A 25,695-nucleotide genomic window follows, 5' to 3' on the forward strand; every position below is an offset into this window, starting at 1 on the left:
TGATCAAGAGCTTTCTGACTAAACAGGATTTATCTGGGGTGGGGAAATGTGATTTCATCAAAGTGGGAGCCTGTTTCATATTCTCTGCTTCAGTGAAACTTCAAACAGGGAAACCCTACACTCCTCCCAGTTCCAAACATTCAAACTTAGGATAAGTAATGACAGAGGAAGAGAGCAAAACCTTTGGATTATCAGTCCTCCAGTTAGTGTTCTCACTTAGTAAACTAGACTCTTGAAATTTGTTCTTGGATATGCATGAGAAGCAACCTGGCTTAAAACCTGTTGGCTATAGTGGGGCTTTCTCTGTCTTTTAAAGCAGCCTCTGAACTTAATTGATTTCATCCTATAAAAATCAGGAAAATATTAAAACTGGGGAAAAAGTTACAAAAAATGACTGAACAGCTCTGTCAAAAGCTCAGAAACACTTCAGAGCTTTTGCTGCAAGTTTCCAAAGCTGTTTAACATTCGGTTACTTTTGAAGTTATCGTGGCTTTAAAGGAAACCATCACTGTTTTCTGCACAGAACTCAGCAACACTTTTTGTTTTCCAAAATTGAATGTGTTGAACACCTTTCCCCCCCTAAAATTCTTAACAGTATTTGTTTTTGTCTGAAGTTTGGGAAGATGACTGAGTGAGGTACCTTGTGGTACAGTGTTATGCTGAAGGTCATAAAACTATGCAGTTTCCTGAAACAGTTTGACATTGGCAGTAGTAGAGTTATTGTGTCTTCCCAGGGTTTGAAACCTGACAGAAATGTTCTGCACATCTTCCAAGCCAAGCAGATGTTATTTATGCGCAGTTAATTAGTGCAGTATCAAGCCTAATGTGATACCTTAGCAGTGCCTTCTGGCTCAGAATCAGCATTGTGCTTTCTATGTCTGCTGGCTGGCTTAGGGTACAAGCAATGTCCATATTTTGCCTGCTAGTGGAACATTGTCCTGTCAGTTGGAGCAAAACTCATGACTTCTGCAAGGCTGATATGATGGTGGTTACTGGGCTAAAAAAGCCTGACAGATGTGTAAGAGAGAGCTGGGCAGAGAGCAACCCAATCAGGTTCAACAAGGATAAGTGCAGAGTCCTGCACCTGGGAAGGAATAATAAACTGCACCAGTACAGGTTAGGTTCTGGAGAGCAGCCCTGTGGAGAAGGACCTGGGAGTCTTGGTGGATAACAAGTTCTCCATGGGACAGCAATGTGCCCTTGTGGGAAAGAGGGTCAATGGGATCCTAGGGTGCATTAAGAGGAGTGTGTCCAGCAGATCAAGGGGGGTTCTCCTCCCCCTCTACTCTGCCCTAGTGAGGCCCCACCTAGAATATTGCATCCAGTTCTGGTCTCCCCAGTTCAAGAGTGCGTGGGATCTACTTGCGAGAGTCCAACAGAGGGCTACAAGGATGATTAAGGGAAAGGCTGAGAGAACTGGGGCTTTTTAGTCTGGAAAGCAGAAGACTCAGAGAGGATCTATTAAATGTCTATACATATCTGAGGGCAGGTTTCAAGAAGGAAGGGACAGCCTCTGCTCACTTCCACCTTGTGATAGGACAAGGGGCAACGGATGTAAACTACAGCAACTCAACATGAGGAAGAACTTCTTTACAGTAAGGGTGACAGAGCACTGGAACAGGCTCCCCAGAGGGGTTGTGGAGTCTCCATGTCTGGAGACTTTCAAGACCCATCTGGATGTGTTCCTGTGCAACCTGTGCTAGATTCTATGGTCCTGCTCTGGCAGGGGAGTTAGACTCGAAGATCTCCAGAGGTCCCTTCCAACCTCTAACATTCTGCGATCCTGTGAGGATTCAAAAGCTTGCAGAAATTTGGAATGCAGGGGAGGTGATCTCTGGGAAAACTCATGTTATTCAATGCAGCAGATCTGGACAACTGCCAAGTCTCATGTTCTCCTTCTTGTTTGCCCGTTGATGTTGAGATTGAGCTTGCTTTATATGCCACCCATGACTAGGGAGTCATGGGGTCAACATCAATCCGTAATACCTTGCCAATTACACCAGCAGCTTGAAGAAGATTTCAAAATTAATTCCTTGTTTGCTGAGAAGGGGCCTAGAGTGAAGGAAAAGGTGCACTAACACTTTAGAGGTTCTTACCCATGTGCTGTTAATTCTCTCTTGAAGCTTGTTTGCCTGTCTGCAGACAAGGACTCCATTGCAGGGCTGCCATATTGTGTTTCTGAATGTGTCAGTCTGGGTAGTGACTGGCAGCAAGCATCGAAAACCAAGTTTGTAGTTGTAGCAAGTTGTCCCTACTCTTCCCACTGAAAGTAATCATTAAAAGAGTAATCCACTTGTCACCACTGCACTGAAATTAGCCATTTCCACTAGGGGAAAAAAAAAGAAAGAAAGAAGAAGAAAAAGGCTCTTTCTTCTACATTTCAAAAGGAATTCAGAAAAGCATGCAAGAAAATGTTAATACTTGGAAAACCTTCTTTGAATGCCAAAATTGGCATTTCTGACATCAATTATGATTCCTTGTTCTTGGAAAGATTATACAGTGGATCTAAAGGCAGAAAAAGCCTTCAGGTTCTAAAGAAGCTGAGATTTTCCAGGCAGCAATGCAGTGGAATCTCTAAAAATGAGCTAGCCACTGGACATGGGGCGACACGAATATTCCATTTAGGTGGAAGTCCTTTCTTTTTTCCTTCAAAGATTACTAATGTGACTTTCTTGTCAAATAGACCTTAGTCTAGTGTGAGGGAACTGTTCTTTTCCCTTTGCATTTTACTTTTTAATTAGGTAAGAATGTGGTTTAGGGGAAAAGATGTTGTGGTAAAAATTGGCCTTTTCCTTTGTGTTCTGGAGAACACTTTTTAAATGCTGCCCCTTTTTCATGTCTTGACACACTAAATGGGGACAGGAAAGTTGTAGGTGCATAGAATATTCTTTGTGTTGTAGCTTGATTTATAAAGTGCTTACTGTTTGAAAAGAAGAAAGTGAAGGAAGCTGGCAGCAGATTTTGGGGGTTGCTCACCTACTTTATCTTTGGATTAAAAGCAGAATTGCAGAGCTGGTAAATAAGAAAAAAAATCTTCAGCTGATATTTTTGTAACACCAAACAAAATTCTGCACCTTACACAAGGTGTCAAATCTTCATTGGGCTCACTTAACAGGCAGCTCTCTTTAGTGCTGTGTTTGACTGTTCCTTGATTGTTGACTTCAACTTGTCTGCTTATCATAGAAGCATAGAATGGTCTGAGTTGGAAGGGTGCTCCAAAGGTCATGTAGTTCAACCCCCTCTGCAGTAAGCAGGGGCATCCTCAACTAGATGAGGCTGCTCAGGGTCCTGTCAAGCCTCATTTTGAATGGGCCCCCAACCACCTTGTGGGGCAGCCTGTTCCAGTGTTCCACCACCCTCATAGTAAAAAACCTGTTCCTAACGTCCAATCAAAATCTCCTCTTCTCTAGTTTGAAGCCATTGCCCCTCATCCTATCCCTCCAGGCCTTTGCAAACAGTCTCTCTCCATCCTTCTTGAAGGCCCCTTCAGGTACTGGAAGGGTGCTCTTGGGTCTCCCTGGAGCCTTCTCTTCTCCAGGCTGAACACCCCCAGCTCCCTCAGCCTGTCCTTGTAGCAGAGCTGCTCCAACCCCCTGATCATTTTTGTAGCCCTCCTCTGGACACTCTCCATTAGGTCCATGTCCATCCTATATTGGGGGCTCCAGACCTGTACACAGTACTCCAGGTGAGGCCAGAGCAAAGTGGCAGAATTACCTCTCTGGATCTGCTGGCAACACATATTTTGATGCAGCCCAGGATGTGATTTGCCTTCTGGACTGCAAGCTCACACTGTCTGCTCATGTCCAGCTTCTCAGCCATCAGCACCCAGAAGTCCTTCGTGACACGGCTGCTTTCTATCAGCTCATCCCCCAGTCTGTATTGATAGTGAAGATTGTTCGTGCCCAGGTGCAGAAGTCTGCACTTGCTCTTGTTGAACCTCTTTGCCACTTATCCTTTGCCACTCCAGATGGAGCTGGATTAATGTTATTCCATGTTCACCTGAAGCTGTTTGTGTATATAATGTACTCATAATGCCTTCAAAGAATGAGACCCTTTGGCAGAGTGGAGGATGGTTATGAAAGGGTTTTCTTTCATGCCACAAACTTGTCATAAAGTGCAAATGTAAAATTGAAGTGAAAAATAGTTTCCACAAAGAGTGGAAAGACAAAACCACCCAGAGAGATTTTTATCTCCAGTTTCTGGTGTCTAAGAATATTCCCTTTCCTCTACCTCTGTATTGATCTCCATTGAAACTCATCTGTAATCCTTCAGCTACAGTGTAACAGGATATTTTACTGCCCTCTGGATTAGACACTTGTGCTGTGATATTGATCTCTGTGGCTTCAAATAATCATTATAAATGTGATCTAATGCATGGAGCTAAACTTGAGGCTAGATGATAACTGCTGTTTGGAGGTTAGATGTATCACCTCTGGTTTCACTAAGAAATTAGAAAAGATGAAGAGTGAATAATGTGAATAACGTTCTGCTTAGCTGTGAAAATCGTTAAAACACTGGGTTTTCAAAAGCAGACTGCTTGCTTTATTTCTCTTAGATACTTTGATTTATCCTTTTGGGTGCTCAGGAAAGAAGCAACAAGCTCTCACAGAACTGAGATACTTTACATACTAGAACTAAAATCAATAATTTGCAGGGAGCTCCTATTACTTGCCAGTCCTAACAGCGTTCTCTTAATCTTGTTGAGTTTATTTTCCCCCTATTAATGTGCAGAAGTGTGCATGTAAGGAGTGTTTCTCATAATGCAGAGGGTTTTGTTGCACTTGCTTATTTGGGATTTTTTTAGCTTGTCTTAAAGTACTCCAAAGTTTCTAGCTTCAGGCTTTGCCTGCAAGGGTACAATTTTCCCCACCTCTGCCAAACTGCAACTAAAAATGGTCAAAGGTCTGCTTATTCCCTTTAGGATGCTTATTTGATATTCAAACCCGCCTTTTATTGTTATGACTGCTAAAGAACAGTTGAGCCATGTTTACTTTAGGGCAATGTTTCTTTTTCAGACTACCACTTAAGCAGAAAGGCATGAATCTGAGAGCAAGTGTGAACAAATGAAAAGGAAATTGCAGTTATAGAGAGAATTCAGCACACAGTGATGAAAAACGGTGAGCACTGCTAGGGAGGTGCAGAAATTGCTCAGAAGAAACCCCTGAAAAACAACAATAGAGGAAGATTATTAGGTTACCTTCTGTAAAAAGGCATTTGGGGTGGCCAAGTTGCTTAAAAGGCCAATGCTGTGACTTAGATCAGTATTTTCTAGCCCTGTTATAGTCACTGTGGAAACCAGTATTGAAAACAACCACCAGAGATCTAGGAAGGGCAAACAGGATAAAAGCTGTGTAGCAGTTCTAATCTTTAAGAAAGGCTTTACAGCTGCTGATAGGATGAACCATGAAATGTAAGTTCAAATAAACCTATGTCCTTTGCCTCTTCTAAGCATAGCAGTTAACAAAACTGGCCTAGAAGAAATTCTGTGAAGATAGCCATCTCCAAGGTCATAAAAGGCTGATAGAGTGGAGTAATAGAGATTGAAGGAGACCTATAGAGCCCTGGTCCATCTTCCTGCTCAAAGCAGGTCCATTCAGATCAGGTAGCTCAGGGTCATGTCTGGCTGAGTCTTGAACACCTTCCACAACCTCTCTGAACAGTCTGTGATTAACCTTTCTTGGGGGTTTACAAATAAAAATTACACATCTATTATGTGGTCAGAACTGTCCATATTTCAGCTTGTCTTGTGCTTTTCCTCTAACTGTAAGCCATAGTTTACTGGCTGTCCAGCTGGATCCTCTCCTGCAAGTCTGCTTCCTAGATGCTTCGGTGGTTTATAGGTAGATAAAGCTATAGCTGTATCTGTATTTCACTAGATCATATTAACCTGGGACAGCCTGGCTGTGTGAGCTAGGCATCAAAGAAAACAGGGTGGAAGGGCAGGTTTAAAATATACATGTAGACAGATACTATAGAGTTGAATATTTATTCCAAAAGAAAAAGTTCCTTGTGATCCACAGCATCTGCACAGGAACATGGAACTACTTCACTACTGCCTAGAAGCAAGCCGTGAGATTAATACCCCCAGGTCATTTAATTCTTTATGCTGCCTTGATCCATTGTGTTTTGTCATCTTTTTTTTTTTCTTTCAAGTGCACTGACTGCAACAGAAATAGTTCCAAGATGTGATACCTGCCACAAAACCATGTGGACAATGTCCCTCAACCACTGAGTTTCTGCTCTGACCCTACACTGCAGGCATTAGGGGGTTTACACATCCTTGCTGCTTAAAATAAAGCTTCAGATCATACCCTAATAGCAAGACCTTTCTAGCTCCTTTTATGGCTTCCTTCCATGATTGCTTTGGAACCAGAGGACAATGTAGCTTCAAAACTACTAAGAAAATGAAACTGAATTAGTACCTTCCCACTGTTCATAGAGTCTTGCTTTCACTGTCAGTTCAGAAGTTTGTTCCTGACGCACTTTGCTTATTTTTGTCTTTGGATTTAGAAGCAAATACACCTTCAGGGCCTCTGATATTTCTCTCTTTATTTTTAGAATTCAGAGCCCAAGTGCAAAACTTTTCTCTTGTACTTCTGCCAGCTTGCACTTCTGTTGTTGCCTTAAAGGGAGCAATTTAAGGTTGTTTGAGTTTCTCTTACATTTTCAGGGTTTTTCAAATCGTTGTGCTTACTTGTTAATAAAACAGGTGACAGACTTAACATTTAGTGGTTCTTGTTCAAACCGTGTTTGTCAACAGCTTCTGCTACAAGGACAGGCTGATGGAGCTGGGGGTGTTCAGCCTGGAGAAGAGGAGGCTCTGAAGAGACCTAAGAGCAACCTTCCAGTATCTAAAGGGGTCTACAAGAAGGATGGAGAAAGACTGTTTACAAAGGCCTGTAGTGATAGAGTGAGGAGCAATAGCTTCAAACTATAGAAGAGGAGATTTAGACTGGATGTGAGGAACAAATTCTTTGCCACAAGGGTGGTGGAATACTGGAACAGGTTGCCCAAAGAGGTAGCTGAGGCCTCATCCCTGGAGACAGTCAAGGAGATGCTTGACAGGGCTCTGGGCTGCCTGATCTAATTGAGGATGCCTCTGCTGGCTGCAGAGGGGGTTGGACTAGATGATCTTTGGAAGTCCCTTCCAACCCAGACCATTCTATGATTCTCTGATTCCATGAACTTATCCTTTGAAGCACTGTATTTAAAACCATGCTAGTTTCCTGGCCTGCAGAGGCTTACCTAACAGACAGAACAGCCTTAGATGCCTTAAATGTCCGGTAGGAAATCATACTTACTGCTACAGAGTCATTTAAACTTTTTTCAGGACTGAATCAGTTGAAATCAGTGGTGGTAAAAAATAATCTTCTAGACTTGATAATGCATTCTGTTTCACAAGGCTTGTTTCCTTCTTCTGCTTAATGATATTCTGAAGAAATTAGAGTTGCCAATAGTAACTGTGAAATTTTATTTCAGAATCTTATTTCAAGTAGGAATCTCCATGGGTAAAGCAGCAAGCTAAAAGAAGTTGATGTAGAGTACTTCAGGGGCTTTTGAGTCTCTGGATAAATACTTGGGCAAATATTTAGACATTTGGGAATATAGAAATAGGTTTTTTTTCCTTTTTGTATTGAAACAAAACTAATTATTTAACCAAACAGCTTCTGATTTAAGTTTACTTCCTTCCACCTTCAGTCTTCTCCTTTCCAGTGGGCGTTTTTCACTTACTCTTTTTCGAGCAACTGTCTTAATGCTTCATTGTCGCATGTCCCTTGTTTTGCAGTATTTTCCTTGGGGGTGACTTTGCAGGCTTAAATAGCTTTGCTCATGAAAGTTGCATGACTTCTTTAAAAAGAAAAAGAGAAAAGGCAAAAAAGAAAAGCATCAGTCTCCAAAATGCCTGTGAGTAAGCATTGTTATTTCTGTTAATGTGTCAGCTATGATATAAGTCTGATGGAAAGGCAGACTTCTGCAGCAAACTCAACAGGTCAGAGCCGTGACAATTTATTTCTCAGGTGAATATAATGAGAAGATTAAATTTGGTTCAAATGTTTTTGTGGGAAAAAAACAACTTGAGAGAAGAACAATTTGCATGTATCCAGTCTCTGAACAAAAGTGTTTCAAACAACTGGCTTATGGTGGCCTGTGTAAAATAAGACAAAACTTCAAACACTGGAATTCAGAATTGTAATGGTTGCCCCATTGAATACCAAAGAAAGAGTCATTTTCCTTCCACTCTGAACAGAGGATAGGATGTTTTTCAAGACCTCAAGCAGTCAAGGAGCAAAGGCTGTTTTTCATATATAGTATTCCAATGTAATTTTTTTTACTTGGAAGGAGCCTCATGGAAGTTCCATGCAAACATGAAGAAGATTTTTTTTCACTTTGAGCGTGCTGGAACACTGGAGCAGGCTGCCCAGAGGGGCTATGGAGTCTCCCTCTCTGGGGATATTCAAAACCCACCTGGATGTGTTCCTGTGTGACCTGCTCTAGGTGATCCTGCTCTGGCAGGGGGGTTGGACTGGATGAGCTTTCGAGGTCCCTTCCAGCCCCTGACATTCTGTGAAGATAAGACTGCAAGGAACTGATTTACTCCAGGATATCTTAATTTCTTATCTGGCATGCGCAGAATTGTGCTTTCTGTGTGTGAGAGCTTTTGTGTGGGGGTAAAAGGGGAAAAAGAAGGGGAAGAAGGAAAGCAGTAAATGAATCTTCATAAATGTGTGGGAGGTCACCTGAAGTAAAGAGAGCTTGAACTACCCAAATAAGTGATGTGCCTGAACCAGGGAATTAAATATATTTGTAACAAATGTTTTCTATCTACCTCTGGTTCTGTTTACTCATCAAGCAAGCATTTATGGACTTATAAAAGCTACCAGCAAACATTGTGGCTATATCTTCAAGGAGAGAAAAAAATAGTATGTAAAAAGAAAAAAAAAAAGGGGGAAGGAAAAAAAGAAAGCAAGAAAATCATTCTGACCTTAAGAGGATGGATGGCTCTTGAGAGCACATTTTGAAGAAAAAGTATTGACAGTTTTGGCAGCAAATAGAAAATGTATGAGAAGTGTTTTTCCAAAGTACTTTGTCCCAGATATACTTTGTCCTATCACTTGATAAAATCATTTTTTAGAGGTGGGAAGTCAGGTTATCTGAGCTTCATCAACAGCTTTGTGTAAAATTCTATGGGGAAATTGCTCCAAAGAGTGGTAAAATGGTGGTTGATGAACTGGAGTAGGAACTATTTAAAAGGAAGAGTGAGAAGCTGTACTGAGAAAGGAAGAATCACTATCTTAATGCAAATCCTCGAGGTTTGTCTTGAGGCTATTTTGTATTATCAGTGAAATGTTATGATACAGAATTAGTTGATAGCATGGAGGACTAGATTCATAGAACACCATGTTGAAAGGAACCTCAAGGATCATTGAGTTTAAATGAGCTGGCCCAGCACACTGTCAAGCTGGGCCTTGAAGCTGTCTAATGCAGGGGATTCCACCACCTCCCTTGTGAGTTTATTCCAATATTTAATAGTTTGAAGGGTGAAATTTTTTTTTGCTGGCATCCAGTATGAATCTTCTCAGTAGCAACTTGTGCACGTTAGCCCTTGTCTTTACCTCTTTGGTGGCTGTGTAGGAAGAACTGGATGGTCTTTATAGCCAGAATGTGAGATGGGACAAATTCTGTAGCAGATAATGAAGGTTATGTGTTACTAAGAATTTCTGTCATAAGGAAAAAGCCCTTCTTAAAAAAAAAACCAAAACAATAAACAAGAAACAAGGTATTTCTTGTCTTCTATGCCTTGATTTAAATTTCACTTCACTGTTTCTCTTAGATTAAAACAGGGGACATCTCTGAGGGGCGATGCATAAGCATAAAGCAGATTTAGGTCATCCTTAAATAGACCTTCTTAAAACATTATAAAAAATTAAACCACTATATTTTTCCAAAAATCAAGCTACTCCATTTTTCACTTACTTCTACCATTTCCGTGATTCAGTATTATTTGATCATATTAGCCTAAATCACTCTGCATGTAATACATAATGCTGCTAGGATGATAAAAAATACACAGTAGGGCTGTTCCCGAAGGGACCGTGTGCCAGGAGGTGAGCTTACAATACTTGACATGGATCTGATAATCAAAATGATGTCTAGCAGAGTAGCTGAGGTTTCTCAGGTTCTTGTACCAAACTACACGATAATACCCCTGTTTCCATTCCCTGCCTTTTCGTACTTACTTTGACAGGCATCAGGGGAATCACAAAGGCAGCAGATGGTCTGTGCACAGTTCCCTCAAGCATAAACCAACATTTCTCTACTTGTTGTCAGGACCTTAAATTGCACACTGTACTGTTTGATTATTTTCAAACTCTGGGCTGGCCATAGGGGCTCAGATGGGGAATATTTGCATATCACAAAGTGGGATCAAGGGCTGAACGAAAGTGGCAAGCCACTAGATTGAAACTAAATTCTGAGAAGTCATGTGTGTTCATTTTTAACTAGATTTGATTTGCTTATTTTCAACAAAAGCAATGACCTCTGCTAACATTTAATAAGGCTGAGGTTGTGTGCAGTGTGTGCTTGGATGTTTTTTCCCCTCTCTGCCCCTCACCAAATATGCTGGAGTTGTTTCTTAATCCATAATCCCCTGAAATTAGAAGACCCACCCACCCCCCCGCTCCAACACTGTAGCATGCAAATGTAAGATACATATTCAAATGTAGGCTCAGGAACATAAATTCCAAGCGAGTTTATTATCCTTAATGCTGCACTGCTGCAATTCAAGTAAATATAATGTATTTGTTCCGTGTTGAACGCAGTGCCATTTTTAAGAATTCAATTTGCTGTGCAGGAATTTTCCCAAGATACATTAGATAATGTCAAGTTTAAATCTGTATGTGGGTCTACAGAGATCTGCATGCAGATGGAGCTGTGGAAAGCCAAAGGAAACATTTTCCTAAGCGCACTGGGCTTAAACAAATTTGTTTAATTTATGTTTTCCTGCTAGCTTCAGTTTTTCAACAACTTCAGCTGCTTCTATATATTCCAAGTTATCTTGCATGGAACATAGAGAAAGCGGAAATGCAGCCTGAACAAAAGGAGTTTTATTTCAAGGGAGGAAGAAAGTGATGGAGGAGGGGTTTTGCAAATGGTACAAACAAATACATAATAGGGGCTGCGGGGAGAGAAAGATACAAGTTCATTATCACATGAATTTGATCTCAGGCTGGAAGGTTTTTTCCTCTGAGCATGATTCCACACTGGGTCAAAAAGCTTGCTTTTCCCAATTCATCCTTCCCTTGCTGCGCGAGAGAATTACAGTAATAAAGCGCAGGATCTCGTGCATCTTCAGTGGCTTTGGTACCTTGTTGCAATTTCAGTGCCTTGCTTTTTCATCATATTGTTAGCAGAAAGGGCAGGAGGGCAAAAATCCTGATTTAAAATGATTCCTTTATTTATTTATTTATCTATAGGTCATAGCTGTCTTGTTGGCCACTGATGAGTGTTAATTGGTGTTAGAACACATTTTTTGTGTTTCGGTAATTGTCTCTAGCTCAGTGCAATGAGGACATTCAGGAAGTGCTTAGGCTGAGATCTGCCAGGGCACTATGGGTACTTAGTAGATATTCCTAAGGACTTTTTGAACTGTTTTTGCTACCTGTGTGTCCTCCAGTTGCCATAACAAAAGGAATTAATGAACCAACAGTCAAGATAATGGAACACAAAGCGTGCTTTGGTAGGTCTATGTAGACAACATGCATCTGAGTGATAAAAAGTGGGACCTGAGCTCATACCTTGATAGCAGAAACCAATTCTTACATTTTATAAAGATATTTTCTTCAGGTTTAGTAGCCATGGTTTAGTAGTCATGAGGTGTTGGGTGACAGGCTGGACTTGATGACCTTTGAGGTCTTTTCCAACCTTGTTGATTCTGTGATTCTATGATCTAGTCCAACCTTTTGGGGTAAGAATATGGTTCAAATGAACTGGCCCAGCATGCTGTCAAGCTGGGCCTTGAAACCGCCTAATGTAGGGGAATCCACCACCTTCCTTGGGAGTTTATTACAATGTTCAGTAGTTGAAATGGTGACATTTTTTTTTCTGACATCCAGTCTGAATCTTCTCAGTAGCAACTTGTGCCCATCACCCCTTGTCTTTACCATGAGACTCTTTGTATAAAGGGAGTCTCCCTCCTCGTGACAGCCACCCTTTACGTACTTGGACATGGCCATGAGGACTCCCCTAAGCCTTCTCTTCTCAAGACTGAACAACTCCAGTTCTCTTAGCCTTCCTTCGTAGGACAGGTCTGGCAGTCCTCTGATTGTTCTTGTGGCCCTTAATTCTGAGCTGATCTTGGCCTTACCTCACACATAACCTTTTGTATCTGAGGTTTCAAAGCATATTCTCTACACGTGTAGATATCTCCAGGTACAGTTACTCATGTTTTGCCTGGCAGAATTTGGAAAACTTTTCTGTAAGTTCTCTATGAGGGACATGATTTTTTCCCCCTTGATTTTTCTATGTCTTGCTATGGTTCTAATTTTAAGGAGTCTCATGCATTACTATTACAAAACTGTCAACATTTTAGTGTAATTCCCAAGTGAGTCTATAAGTGTCCATTCTTGCCAGGAGGTTGTACTGAAATTTAAACTGAAAAAAATAAGTAGTCTGTTCTCTGACTTGTATTTCACTGTAACATCAGTCATGTTTTCAAGACTTATCATTTCTACTGCACTTGAAACCTGTACTAGCAGGTTTTGTTTCTCCTTGGACATTCGGAGATTCTTGGTACAAATGCATGTTCCTATGGTGAGCACCTGCTAGGAAGTGGTGGGTACAAAGAATTTGAGTCAGTAGCTAGAGAACTTGAAAGAGCTTTGAAACAAGTATAAAAAAGGTTGGGTTTTTTTCTTGTAATTCCTCTTTTCTTCACTTGCCCCCTTCATATAGGGGATAATCATGCTACTTACCCCTTTCATTTCAGTATAGCAGAATCAAATATTAAACAGCACTGAGGCCTCCTGTAAATGCCCCCATCTTTGTAAAATATGACTGAAACCAGAGAATAGCTCATGGCCTCATTGGTTAAATGTTCTCTCCTTTTGCTTCTGCATGCCAGGTCAAGGTCAATCATTGGCAGCAATTTTATGCAAGTATGACACCTTTGTGAGATATTTGTGGGTTGCAGCATCTCTTAATATAGCAGCAAATTAGAATTAAAATGAGCTGTGTTCCTTAGATGATGCACATGTATGAGTAAGAGCCAATTATTCCTTTAAATAGAGTAAATGGAGGGGGACATAAATGAAGATCTAGTAAAGTCAAAGCAAAATATCTGCATTCATTCTGTGTCTGGACATCACATAGAGTAGATAGAATTCTTCTTTTCTGCTCCTTTTCAAAGGTTCAGCATATGCCAGGCACCTACATTGCTGTATGCTAGATGCTTGCTGTTCAGAAGTCTAGAAAATGGCAAACAAGGCTCTGTTTGATAAAAGGTGACATAGATTTTAGATAAAACTCCATGCCTGTTAAAACTGAAGTACTCATTGTTCAAGTCTGCTGGATGTGCTACTGAAGAATTCACTTTTATTCCCTAATCTGTTGCATGATGCAAAATGGTGCTTCATAAAAAAGACTCTGCCTCTGCTGGCCCCTCTCAGATGAAATCCACAAGTGTCACAGCCATGTTAACAATCTCATCTAAAGCATCACATTAATGTGGCTACAGAAGTTTTGTCAGATCTGTTGTGCTGTGTGGTGTTGCATTGACAGGATGCTTGGTTGCATGGTTTAGTTGATTAGGTGGTGTTGGATGATAGGTTGGACACGATGATCTTGAAGGTCTCTTCCAACCTGGTCCTATCCGGTCCTGTCCTGTCCTATTCTATTCTGTTCTGTTCTGTTCTGTTCTGTTCTGTTCTATTCTACCCTCAGACTCTTTTGGCATACACTAGGATTACACAGTTAGAAGCTCCTTTTGTTCCTCTTGCCACACTGACATCTGACCTACCTTCCCTGAAGATTTCCCTCCCTAGAGGACAAAATCCTTATGCATGCCATATGATTTCAGAAATTAAGGGCAAAGAAATGGAAAGAATGGAAGAGAGAACATCTTTAGTAACATGTGAATGTGGAAGACTAACAGAGTACCTCCACAAATCCATCTTCTGATGGTTGGCCCACATCCTTTAAAGAAACATACTGGGATTAGTGTTTATTCCCACCAAAAATACTTCATGTAACTTTGTGTGGCAATTATTACCCTCGATAGGTAGGAAACCTTATCTTAGTAAACATCAACCTGGGCACCTTAAGTAATATGGATTTGGAACAGGGTTTTCCTGTTGTCAATCCAGTGTGAGCTCTTTATGCTACTTCTTACCTTTTCAATTTTAAACTTAGCTCCTACGTTATCTTCAGCTTCATTCATTTTATAACTTATCTTTATCTAGGATGTAAGTTCACATGCAACATTCAGATAACTGTAAAATACGGCAATTACTGCTAGTGCTGCTCACTCAGTGACCTGTGTGAATGCTAGATGCTGGCTCCAAGGAAAGATTCTTACCCAAAGTGCACTGGGAATCATGGGAAAGTCCTAGAGGGTTAAATAGTTTTTCCAGCAATGTTGATTTCTTTAGTCTTTGTAGGATCTGGGAGGCTTATATTGTCAGATGCTTTTAACTGTATTAATCCTTTCTCATTGGAACAATTTAGCCCTGAGAATCCCAGGTGATGAATGATGAATGGTTACTGTACTTAGAAAGTACTAACACCATTTCAGGTCCATAATTAACAGGTTTACAGGAACTAGAAAGTTAAAGCTTCTTTGTTTTCCTGTTGCTGTCCATTGAGGATGCTTTGACACATTTGACTGTGTTAAGGAGGCCAGAAGGCTGAATTTCCACATCCTCTCCCCCAGTGTATGTGGTTGGATTTTGTTATAAAATTAGATATTGATTTCAATATTTCCATTACTAATTCTTTAGCCAGGAACAGAACCATCTTTAGCATAGGAATTTCATTCCTCATATAAACCTTTTGTTTTTTTCTGAAGGAATTTGCTTGGCGAACTAACTTTGTGTGTATTCTAATTAAGAGGAAATGATAAAACTGAATTTTCTAATATTAAAGAAGGAGGAGGATATGCTTAGTGAAGTTCACTTGTCTTCTTGAAATGGTTGATGGACATCTGCAATGGCACTTTTCAAGTATTTTCTGAGTGTGTCACTGGCGCTGCTTGAGTCAGTGTCACAAAGTCTCCCAATGAATCTAAAGTCAAGCAAAAGAGACTGCAGTTACTTTGGTTGCATGAAACTTGTATGTGTCAAGCTTTGCAAATGTCTTGGTTTCAGATTTTCTCTCAGGAAGGAAACTTGTGGAAAGTTGCTTTCTGTGGGCCACATCAAAGAGAAGGCTTTCTATTTATGATGGCAAATAAAGGTCTCATTGTCAGAGATCCTGCGTGCAATCTATCAGCTGCAGCTTCTAATGAATTTTCACAGTGCTTTTGTGACAGTGTTAAAGCTAATTTCCTTAATTATCTACTATCAAATAATTATGAAAATTTTAAGTGGCTGCTAAAGTGCTTTGTTATATAATTTCTTAAATGTTGGTTGATAGTGTTGAGGATGGAATAATGTTGTGTAAGTGCTAGCTACCACCTTCTATCTGTTGGAGGAAGTAATTGTACAATACAGAAAACCACAATGAATGTGATGATCTAATAGTGTAATTAGCGGTGAAAGGCTATTAAAGGCAGAGCTGCTTTGTCTTCCTTACAATTACCTATTCAGAATAAAACTTTCTATACCTACTTAGTGTAAAAAGAATGGGTAGTATTTTAGTCTATGCACAGCACTTCTTTTAGTCCTGAAGAATGACTTGAATACATAACCTTCATAACCTTGTGGCTGCACAGTTTGCTTTCCAAATATTCCTGCCCACTCAGTTTCAGTTTCCTTCCCATGGTGTCGCCAAAGGCTCTTTGAGTAGGTGGTCATTTTGTCACAACAATAAAGTAACTTCACAGATCTACCTTAAATACACTTATTTACACAATTTCTGCTTTTCAAAATGCAAATCAACAAAACTATCATTTGGATGGGGAAGTTTCACCCCAGGTTCTGAAAGCATGGCAAAGTTAGCGGCAGACAAGTCCCCAGATGGAAGGCAGAGGGCTAAGCTGAGCCATGCTGTGCAGTCCTTATGCAAGACACATTTGCTGCAATATTTAATGGCCATGCTAAAGTACATTCTGATGTTTTTAATACACTGAAGGCAGATCCATTCATATAAAGGCAAATTTAAGATAGACAAATAAAAGCCCCACAATTTGTTGGCCTTGATCTTGATGCAACGTAATGCAGGTGAGACTGTCCAGCAGGTATGCTGCTAAGCACCCTGCCTGTTGATATTTCTTGGTGAAATGAGCATCTGATAGTACAAAGGAGATGATCTGACTTTGGTTTTCTAGGTGCCAGTGTGGAGTGTTGTGTGTGTGGTGGGATTTCTTGGTGTGTTGGGGTTTGGTTTTTTTTGGGTGTTAGTGTGGCTTCAACATTTTTAATTAGTGGGGATTTACAGTCTGTGGCTTGTGAACTGTTAACAGGCAATCAATGTGCCATCCCTGTTGAGTAACTGAACTGCTTTAGGACTGAAAGATCTGATGAATTTTATTGTGCTAGCCTGAACATTAGTTGCACAGATGCCCTCATCTATTATCTAATGAGAACAAACTGAAACCTGAGGAAATTCCTCAGAGGATGTCTAAGGGCTGCAAAACAGCTTTTTGGCAAGCGGAAAGGCTCTTTTCTATTACCAGTAGTGGGGCTGTGAGACAAATATCATGGGGACTGCACGGGGACAATCAAACGTAGCAAAAGAGGGTTACATTGCGCGACTTGCTACACAACTCACACTTTTTGGTGTCTGGGCTGTCACAGCTGTTATAAAAATGGAAAGGGACCAAGTACAGCCCTAAAGCAGTTATAGGCTCCTAGTCTTGAGGAAAAGCATTTGAAATGGATTTCATTGCTTTATAGAGTCCCAGGGTAAGGACATGTGGCAGACAATGTCAGCAATCAATCAATGTACCCATCAAGGAAGTGTGAAAGACAGGAGAGTCAATGACTGGCTACAATTACTGTCTTTGTCCGTGTTTTAGAGCAAAAACACGCTAGTGATGGGCTATGTAGCTACTTATTTAAAAGGAGCAGCATGTCATTTGTCTTCTCTACAGATGCAAAAAGCTAGACATCTTATAATAAACTCTGTTAAAATGTGGCTATTGAGATGGCATTTCCCTGTGTACAAGATATTTATTAGGCTATTCTGAAGCCTCTGGAAACGTTTCAAAGCCTGTGTGCAGGTGAACTGTGAGACTAGCATGGCCTGGATTACGGTGGTGTAGTAACAGTGTGGTGTAGATCTTAGGTTAAGCAGTACCAGAGTGATTAACTTTGTTTTGTCTTTACGGCTTATGTTGTCATCAGTGACAACATCATCCCTAACTCAAATACATTGTCCTGGTCTAGGTGAATGGAGAAGCTCACTCTCAGAGACATGAGCTGCTAGAATTTAGGTAATAAAATGAAATACTTTTTCCTTACTCTTGCTGCACTTCTTTGGGGGAGGCATCTCGAATTCTGCTTGCAACTGTAATTTCACATGCCAGTTTTAACAAAGAGGCACATCCTAGTGGCAGCCTCTCCAGGATGTCTTGAGTTTTGTGCTTTGCAGACAGCTGGTTATTGTGGGGACTGTTTGGAAGACCTTGTGAGAATTTTCTTGGCAGCAAGCAGAGGCAGAGTGAGTAGGGAGGAAATGTTCTGTTTTGTGTAGTCAAGCCTCTTAATTTGTCTAACATAATTATATCATTAAGCGTTATAGAGTAGCCAAAAATATTTAACAAGCAAGGATCAAAAATGTTGTAATTAATTTTTAAGTACATGGATACATGACTTGAATCAGATGCAAATTGTTTTGGTAATGCAGTCTGAGTTACGACAGGATTGAGTACTTGTCGTGATGAACAAAACTGTAATCGCATCTGCCACACCTTTCTTTCCACTATGCCAACCTTCTTAAATAAGGATTTTAATTAGGTAATTCAGTCTCATCCACAGCATGTTTTAATTTAATCAAAACTTAGTTGACCCACAGCTTAGATGAAGGAGGAAGTAGCATCTGACTTTGGAGAAAATTTATCTGATGTGATAAAGCAGGTCAAATTGGGTACTTCAATCTGTTAAGGAGTGACCATAGATTCCATTACTTTAATGTGCTGGTAAAGATTTCAGAGAATGATGTGATTTCAAAAGTGATTTAAGTTACTTGGGAGACTGAAGACATTGATTTCTAGTGCATCAGTGGAGTAGTGGTGTTTGCATGGTCATGGTCCATGTGAAATAAATCATTGTGCTAACTAAAAACATAAAGAAGATTAAACTGTTTTAGCTTATGTTATCACTTGGCACATCTTGGTGATCTTAATTATGCTGGCGGTCAGTGAGACATGAGCTCCATAATTAAATGTACATAGTGACTCAGGAGGGCTTAAAAATTATCTTGGAAAATATTTTTATGTCAGTGTTTTGAATCAATCTGCTGATAGCTGACTGACACCATCAGAATTCTAGGTCTGAATTTCCCAAGTGTCTGTGCAGCCTCACTGTGTTAAACTGGAATGGTACCAGTTATGTGTCTGCCTTTGCAGCTAATGGACAACTTGATACCAGCTACAACAGGCTGTGGAAGATAGGACCTCAGCTGGAGTGATGTGTCCAGCTCTGGGGCCCCCAACACAAGAGAGAGACCTGCTGGATCAGGTCCAGAGGAGGGCCACAAAGATGATCAGAGGGCTGGAGAAGTTCCCCTGTGAAGACAGGCCAAAAGAATTTGGGGTCCAGGGGGACCTTATAGCTACATTTTAATATCTGAAGGGGACCTACAGAAAGGCTGGGGAAGGACTCTTTAGAAGAGCTTGGAGTGATAGGATGAGGGGCAGGGGTTTGAAACTGTAAAAGGGTGTGGCAGTTTAGGCTGGGTCCCTCCTGTTCCTGCCACATAAGTTACACCTCCGGTGTCTTGAGTGTCCAACCCAATAAAGTGGACACAGGAAACAGCATATTTCATACCCATAATATCCTGCACCCTATAAATCCATCTGCAAAGTCTCTCTTTTCCTCTGTCTTCCCTCTGCTCCTGTGGGAGGGGCTCCCTATTGGGTAACAGTGGGGGAGTATCTCGAGGCCTCTTAGGCCTGGCTAGGCTGAATGCCAGATCTGGGCACCCTGAGACTAGCCCAGCAATCAGGGGGGAAGAAAGAGCCCTGGGGGTTCTGCATACACCCTCAGGTGGGGAAAAGGGAGGCCTTTGGGTGTGCTATAAGGGACTCTGTATGCTCTGGGATTCTTTTGTCACTCTGCTTGCAGGTTCTGTAAAACACTTGCTGCTTTTCCATTTAAACTTTCCATTGCTCTTGGAATCCACTTGTGAGAGTGTTGTTCTTTTGTGCCTTTCAGGGGCAAGAGAGGATCTGTCCGGTCTCAAACCAGGACACAGGGCAGATTTAGGCTGGACATAAGGAAGAAGCTCTTTACAATGAGAGTGGTGAGATACTGGAACAGGCTGCCCAGGGATGTGGCTGAGGCCCACTCCCTGGAGAAATTAAAGACCGGACTTGATGTGGCCCTGAGAAGCCTGATCTAGTTGGAGGTGTCCCTGCTGACTGCCAGGGCATTGGACAAGATGATCTTTGAGGGTCCCTTCCAACCTGATTCAATCTGTGAATTAGGCTACATAGGTACATGAGGTATTTAATTTCTCTTGTGCTCCTCAGATTTAGTTTGTACTCCTTATTCTTCTTTATTTTGTCCTTTTTTGCATATTCTGAATGATGATGTTTAGTCTGTAGGTATTTTGGCTTTATCACTGATACTTCTATCAGGAAACTACTTGTCAAGATACCGATGTAGTACAGCTTAGATGCTTATGTTGTCATTCCTAAACAATACAACTCTAAAACTGCAAGTTCCAAATGCTTGCTGGGGTGTATTAGAAGGGGTGTGGTTAGTGGGTCGAGAGAGGTGGTCCTCTCCCTCTGCTCTGCCCTGGTGAGGCTGCATGTGAAATACTGTGTCCAGTTCTGAGCCCCTCAGTTCAAGAAGGACCTCAGGGAACTGCTCAAAAGAGTGCAGTGTGAGGGAGTGGAACATCTTCCTCATGAGGAGAGATGGAGGAAGCTGGGTCCTTTTAGCTTGGAGAGGAGGAGCCTGAGAGATGACCTCATTGGTGTTGATAAAGATGTGCAGAGTGAGTGCCCAGAGAATGGAGCAAGGCTCTGCTGGGTGATGCCCAGTAACAGCACAAAGGGCAATGGTGGAAGCCAAGGTGTAGGAAGTTCCAAGGAAACAGGAGGAGAAATTTTTCTCACTGTGAGGGAACACTGGAACAGGCTGCCCAGGGGGTTGTGGAGTCTCCCTCTCGGGAGATGTTCAAAACCAACCTGGATGCGTTCCTGTGTGATCTGGTATAGGTGATGCTGCTCTGGCAGGGGAGTTGGACTGGATGATCTTTGGGGGTCCCTTCCAGCCCATAACATTCTGTGATTCTGTGTAATTGCTATTAAACAATTCCTATTTATAGAAATGGGAATGTGTTTAAGAGAACTTCATCCTATGTGTGGGCCAGCCATAAAAAGAAGGCCCAAAGCTGAAGATTATCACCCATTTGATGAATGATCACATATCTTATTAGCTGTGAAATTTCAGACAGAGAGAGTTAATAGAGAAAATGAATTTTGTATGGGTTGAAGCCATAAGAATAGAAACAAGAAAATTCTTAAGAAAATATATGGTATGACTTAGAGCAGCATGAGGTCTTGCTACAAACACTGGATGAAATAATTCACCATTCAATTTGGAAGAAACTCGTAGGATAAACCAACCAGCACTTCACCTGATTTGTTCACTCTAAGAGCGTGCTTTGAACATCACCTAATCTAAGTAACCAGATGTATTTTTACTACTTGGATATTTATCTTGTTCATGGCTCAGGAAAGAGAAGAGAATTAATGTTCTCATTACTTATGTGTTTGCTCTTTTTTGCTTAGGCTGCTTCTAGGCTGGCTACCTCCATATACTTTCTGCCACAGCAGATTTAATATTTCATTAAAAGTGCATTTCGCTGAATTTCTCTTTTAGACAGGCTGCAGAACTATAGCAGTCATCCTAAGTAATGCCCTCTGGGAAATGCTTTGGAAAACAAAGCCAAATGAGTTGTGGGCTGTGTGTTAATAATGGTATATATTATGGTCACAGGTGCAGTCACATAATCGGCACGAGCTGCTTTGCTTTAGATCGGAGATGCAGCGGTAAGATGAGATGTCCTTGTTTAAACTACAATGACACAAATCTTGTAGAAAGCCCTTGGTGTGGGTTTTACACCTTATAATACATTGTTATTTGTTTAAAAAATCTTATTTGGAGTACTTATAAAATAGAATTACTAGGCAAAAATCAAACAGATCTTGTTCTTCAGCCATGGCATTCCATTTCCCATGATGTAAAGGACATTCATATGCAAAAACTTGGTGTGGATGCATTCCTGACTTCCCTTTTGTTTGGCTGGACTTTTTCTTCTTTCTTACCAGAGGTGGATCCTGTTTTGAAGAGCAATGATGTGTATTTATTTTTTTTTCCAAATTAATGAAAGATTATTTTTCTACAGAAACTGAATCTTTCCACTGTTGAAACCTCTTCTAGTGCAGTAACTACATCTTTGCTGTCAAAATTCATCCGATTTGTCTTAGTGGACATGCAATTAGCATTGAATGCTGCCCTGAAATGAGCAAGTTGATAGAACTGAGATTACTGGAAGTTGGCTGGACTGTGATATCTAAGATTTAGTTTAAGATGTGATGTAATTAAAACCTTTATTCCGTATAGGAATAAAAATTAGTGTTTATGAGGTGGGGGACAGGATGGACAACGGGAGATTTTTCCTAGATCCAAACATTACTTTGTAGAGTAGGGTTGGCCTTGATGCTCCTGAGGATCTTTTCTAACCTGAATATTGCTGTGATTCTGTGATCACTGTTTCCAGTTAACCCATGTTGAGGTAGATCATTGAAGGACAAGAACAGTAAAGCAGATGGATACATAAGAGCTAGTTTTTTAGTGTGCTGTTGGTTGCGCTTCCCTTGAGCTAATTAATTGCAGTGGCAGAGACAGATTCCTGCTAATAGTGTTATAAACAGTGGTGCAGTTGCAGGGGTTTCAGCTCTAAGAATTTTGTTACAAATTTCATGATGTAGTCTGGAATGGTAATCTCAAAGTTCTGATGTTGTTTACTTCTGTATCATTGACAAAGATCTCCTTAAACCCCCCGTAAGCTCTAGCTGACTCGGCTGATAGCAATTTTACCTTAAGAATGTATTGTGTATGTCATGGATTGAGTTGAACCTGTTGCTGTTATCCATAGCATGCTGCAGTCATGCCAGCTTCAAAAATGAAAGTGCCAACTGGAACAATGTATTACAGCTCTTGAAGTTCAGATTGTAACACAAGAGGCTTCCTGCTGCAGTTGCTGGTTCTGGGTTCTTGGGTGTAGACTCTTTTCTGCAGGCAAGGTGGCAAGGCAGATGGCAGTCAGGTAGCTGGCTGGTTTTGGTTTTCTGTTTGAGGCTGTTTTTTTTTTCCCTGTGTCTCACTCTGCTTCTTCTGCAACCAGGCTAAGCTAATCACACATTGTACTATTAGATTTATTAGCTAAGGTAATTATGCATTGTGATTAGGGTATCTTATATTAAACTCTTTCCTCTTTATCTCAACCCTGAGTTTTGTGTGTTACATTTCCTCTTGCTGTTGTGTTGGGGGAGCAGGGTGTTTAGCTTTGCCCTAAGCCATTATGTGTAATATCCATTACACCACCTTGGCAGAGAACTCCAAGGAGCCCTAGTCTTTGAATGGTTTATTAAGTTTTGCTTTAGGTGTTGCCAGTCTGCTACCTGAGTAACCAGCGGTTTGACAAATTACCATCCGTAATCGTACGAAAGTGATCCGTACCAGGGATAATGTGACATCCTCTGGTGTTAGGTATTGAAGCAAAATACCACATTACTATGTTCAAGATCATTTGATTGTAGAATTTAATAGAGCTTCCACTTATACACTGCTAATTTATAGTCATCATCTGTGGTGAAATAGAAAGTCATCACGGACATTAAATGCAGCATATGGTTCTGTATAATAAAATTCATGTTGTGTTCTACCCTTTAGCCTCCACCATATGGTTTTGATTTAATTGGTAGCCATTTGTTATGCTGGATAAGTTAAAAAAAAAAAAAAAGTTAGTTATATATTGATTTACTATTGGAAGTGGAAGAGAACCACTCTGCTTCCTACACAGACATTTGTCAACTGCTCCTACCAACTTTCATCAATTGTTTTTCACTCTATGGAGTCTGTGGAAAACCTTAAACTGATTTATGCATTTACCTTCTAATTATTCTATACTAAGCCTTCCAGTATCAGAAGGGGGCCTGCAAGAACACTGAAGAGGGACTGTTTGCCAACTTGTTTAGGGATAGGACAAGAGGCAACAATTTGAAATTAGAGAAGAGTAGGCTTAGATTGGGTGTTGGAGATAAGCTCCTTACAATGAGAGTGGTGGAACACTGGAACGGGTTGCCTAGGGAGGTGGTAGAAGCCCCATCCCTAGACATATTCAAGGTCAGGCCCAACAAGGCCCTGGACAGCCTGATCTAGTGGAGGATGTTCCTGTGAACTCCATTCCCCCCTGGAGTAGATGACCATTCCTACCCAAACCATTCTATTAGAAGGTTCTGCTAAAGGTGATGCTGGGCCAAATAGGTCCATGATTTGTTGAGAGTGCGTCTGACATGGGGAATTTTGGATCTGACGGTTGTTGTGACAGGATGAGAAGATAAAATACAACTTGAGAATTTCAGTCAGGTAGTAAAAATACTCAAGATTTTGTTGATGAATTGCATGCAGGTTAAGTGTGTGTATAAATATGTATATGTACCTACTTTTGGAACTGAAGCATCACATCTCTCCCTCAAAGTCTTTTTATTTAATGCAGTTAATAGTTGTGTTTTTAACTAATATGAATTAGAATCCATGAGTTGAATAATTCACTTCAGCAACACAAGCAATGATATTAAAAAAACCCCAATCAACCAAAAAAACCCCAAACCCCAACAATATTCAAATAAGTTTCAGAAATAAACACACAGTATTGGAGATGTATGTGCTGCCTTATCATGCATACTGCACTGGTTAGGCCACACCTGGAGTACTGTGTCCAGGTCTGGGCCCCTCAGTTTAGGAAGGAGGTTGACTTGCTGGAACATGTCCAGAGAAGGGCAATGAAGTTGGTGAGGGGTTTGGAGCACAAGCCCTATGAGGAGAGGCTGAGAGAGCTGGGGTTGCTTAGCCTGGAGAAGAGGAGGCTCAGGGGAGACCTTACTGCTCTCTACAACTACCTGAAGGGATGTTGTAGACAGGCGGGGGGCTGTTCTCTTTTCCGAGGCAACCATCACCAGAACAAGAGGACACAGTCCCAAGCTGCATCAGGGGAGGTTCAGACTGGATGTTAGGAAGAAATTCAATACACAGAGAGTGATTGCCCATTGGAATGGGCTGCCCAGGGAGTCACCATCATTGGAGGTGTTCAGGAGGAGACTTGATAGGGTGCTTGGTTGCATGGTTTAGTTGATTAGGTGGTGTTGGATGATAGGTTGAATGGGATGATCTTGAAGGTCTCTTCCAACCTGGTTTATTCTATTGTGTTCTAAATGAGAGGTCATTGGCCCAGTCCATTTTTCAAATTTTGTTTTTTTGCTACTAACAAAGGCTGCTACAAGTGAGGCCTTCCTGGCTCTGTAGAGAGAACACATTCCAGACTGCTCTGATTTCTTAGAAATTACTTTTTGTCTGCCTTTTTTTTTAAGGTGGAAGATTGAAGTGGATGATAGCCTGGTGTATCAGATTTTACCTGGAACCACCTCATAGAAGGTGACTTTATTAAATTGGAAAAAAATTTTCCATGAGTATGTAGAAGCTGAGATGTTAATTTAAAATCTATCTGAAGATACCAATAGGCTAACACGATCAAAAGATGTTTTAAAAGATCTCATGTGGTGTCATGGTTTCTGATGAGATTCTTCTGGTTTTGTCAAATTCCTGCCCTCACCAGTCAGTTTACTTCTAGCACTAATGCTGAAAAGGGGAAATTAACTTTACAGGAACCTTCAAAGAGTAAGGAAAGAAACTATCCTGGAACTCTGAATCACTCCCTTAAGCTATGAGAAGACCGAGTTGTAGATTTAGTGATAGCTGGCAAGATCAAAGACCTTTGCCCTTTCCAGGCATTGGTTTTTTGCAGGACTTAAAGGCTTTCATGTTTCTGAGCTCTCTGTCCAAGTGAAAACATTTGGAGTTGACCAGCGAATTCAGCATTAAATAGGTGGGACAGATGGACAGACAGCATGAGGAAGTAGATGGTGTTTCCTTAGGAAATAGAATTAAAACTAGAGCAGCTGGTGATTAGGAAAGAAACACTGAAAATGGAGTACCTTGCCTTTAGGGGTTTTATATATATATGTAAATGTAAATCTGGTGTAAATTTGGTATATTTGTGTTGCTAGTGACCCAAGCAGATTCA

This window comes from Dryobates pubescens, chromosome 37, assembly GCF_014839835.1.
Source record: "Dryobates pubescens isolate bDryPub1 chromosome 37, bDryPub1.pri, whole genome shotgun sequence".
In the NCBI taxonomy this organism is placed as follows: Eukaryota; Metazoa; Chordata; class Aves; order Piciformes; family Picidae; genus Dryobates; species Dryobates pubescens.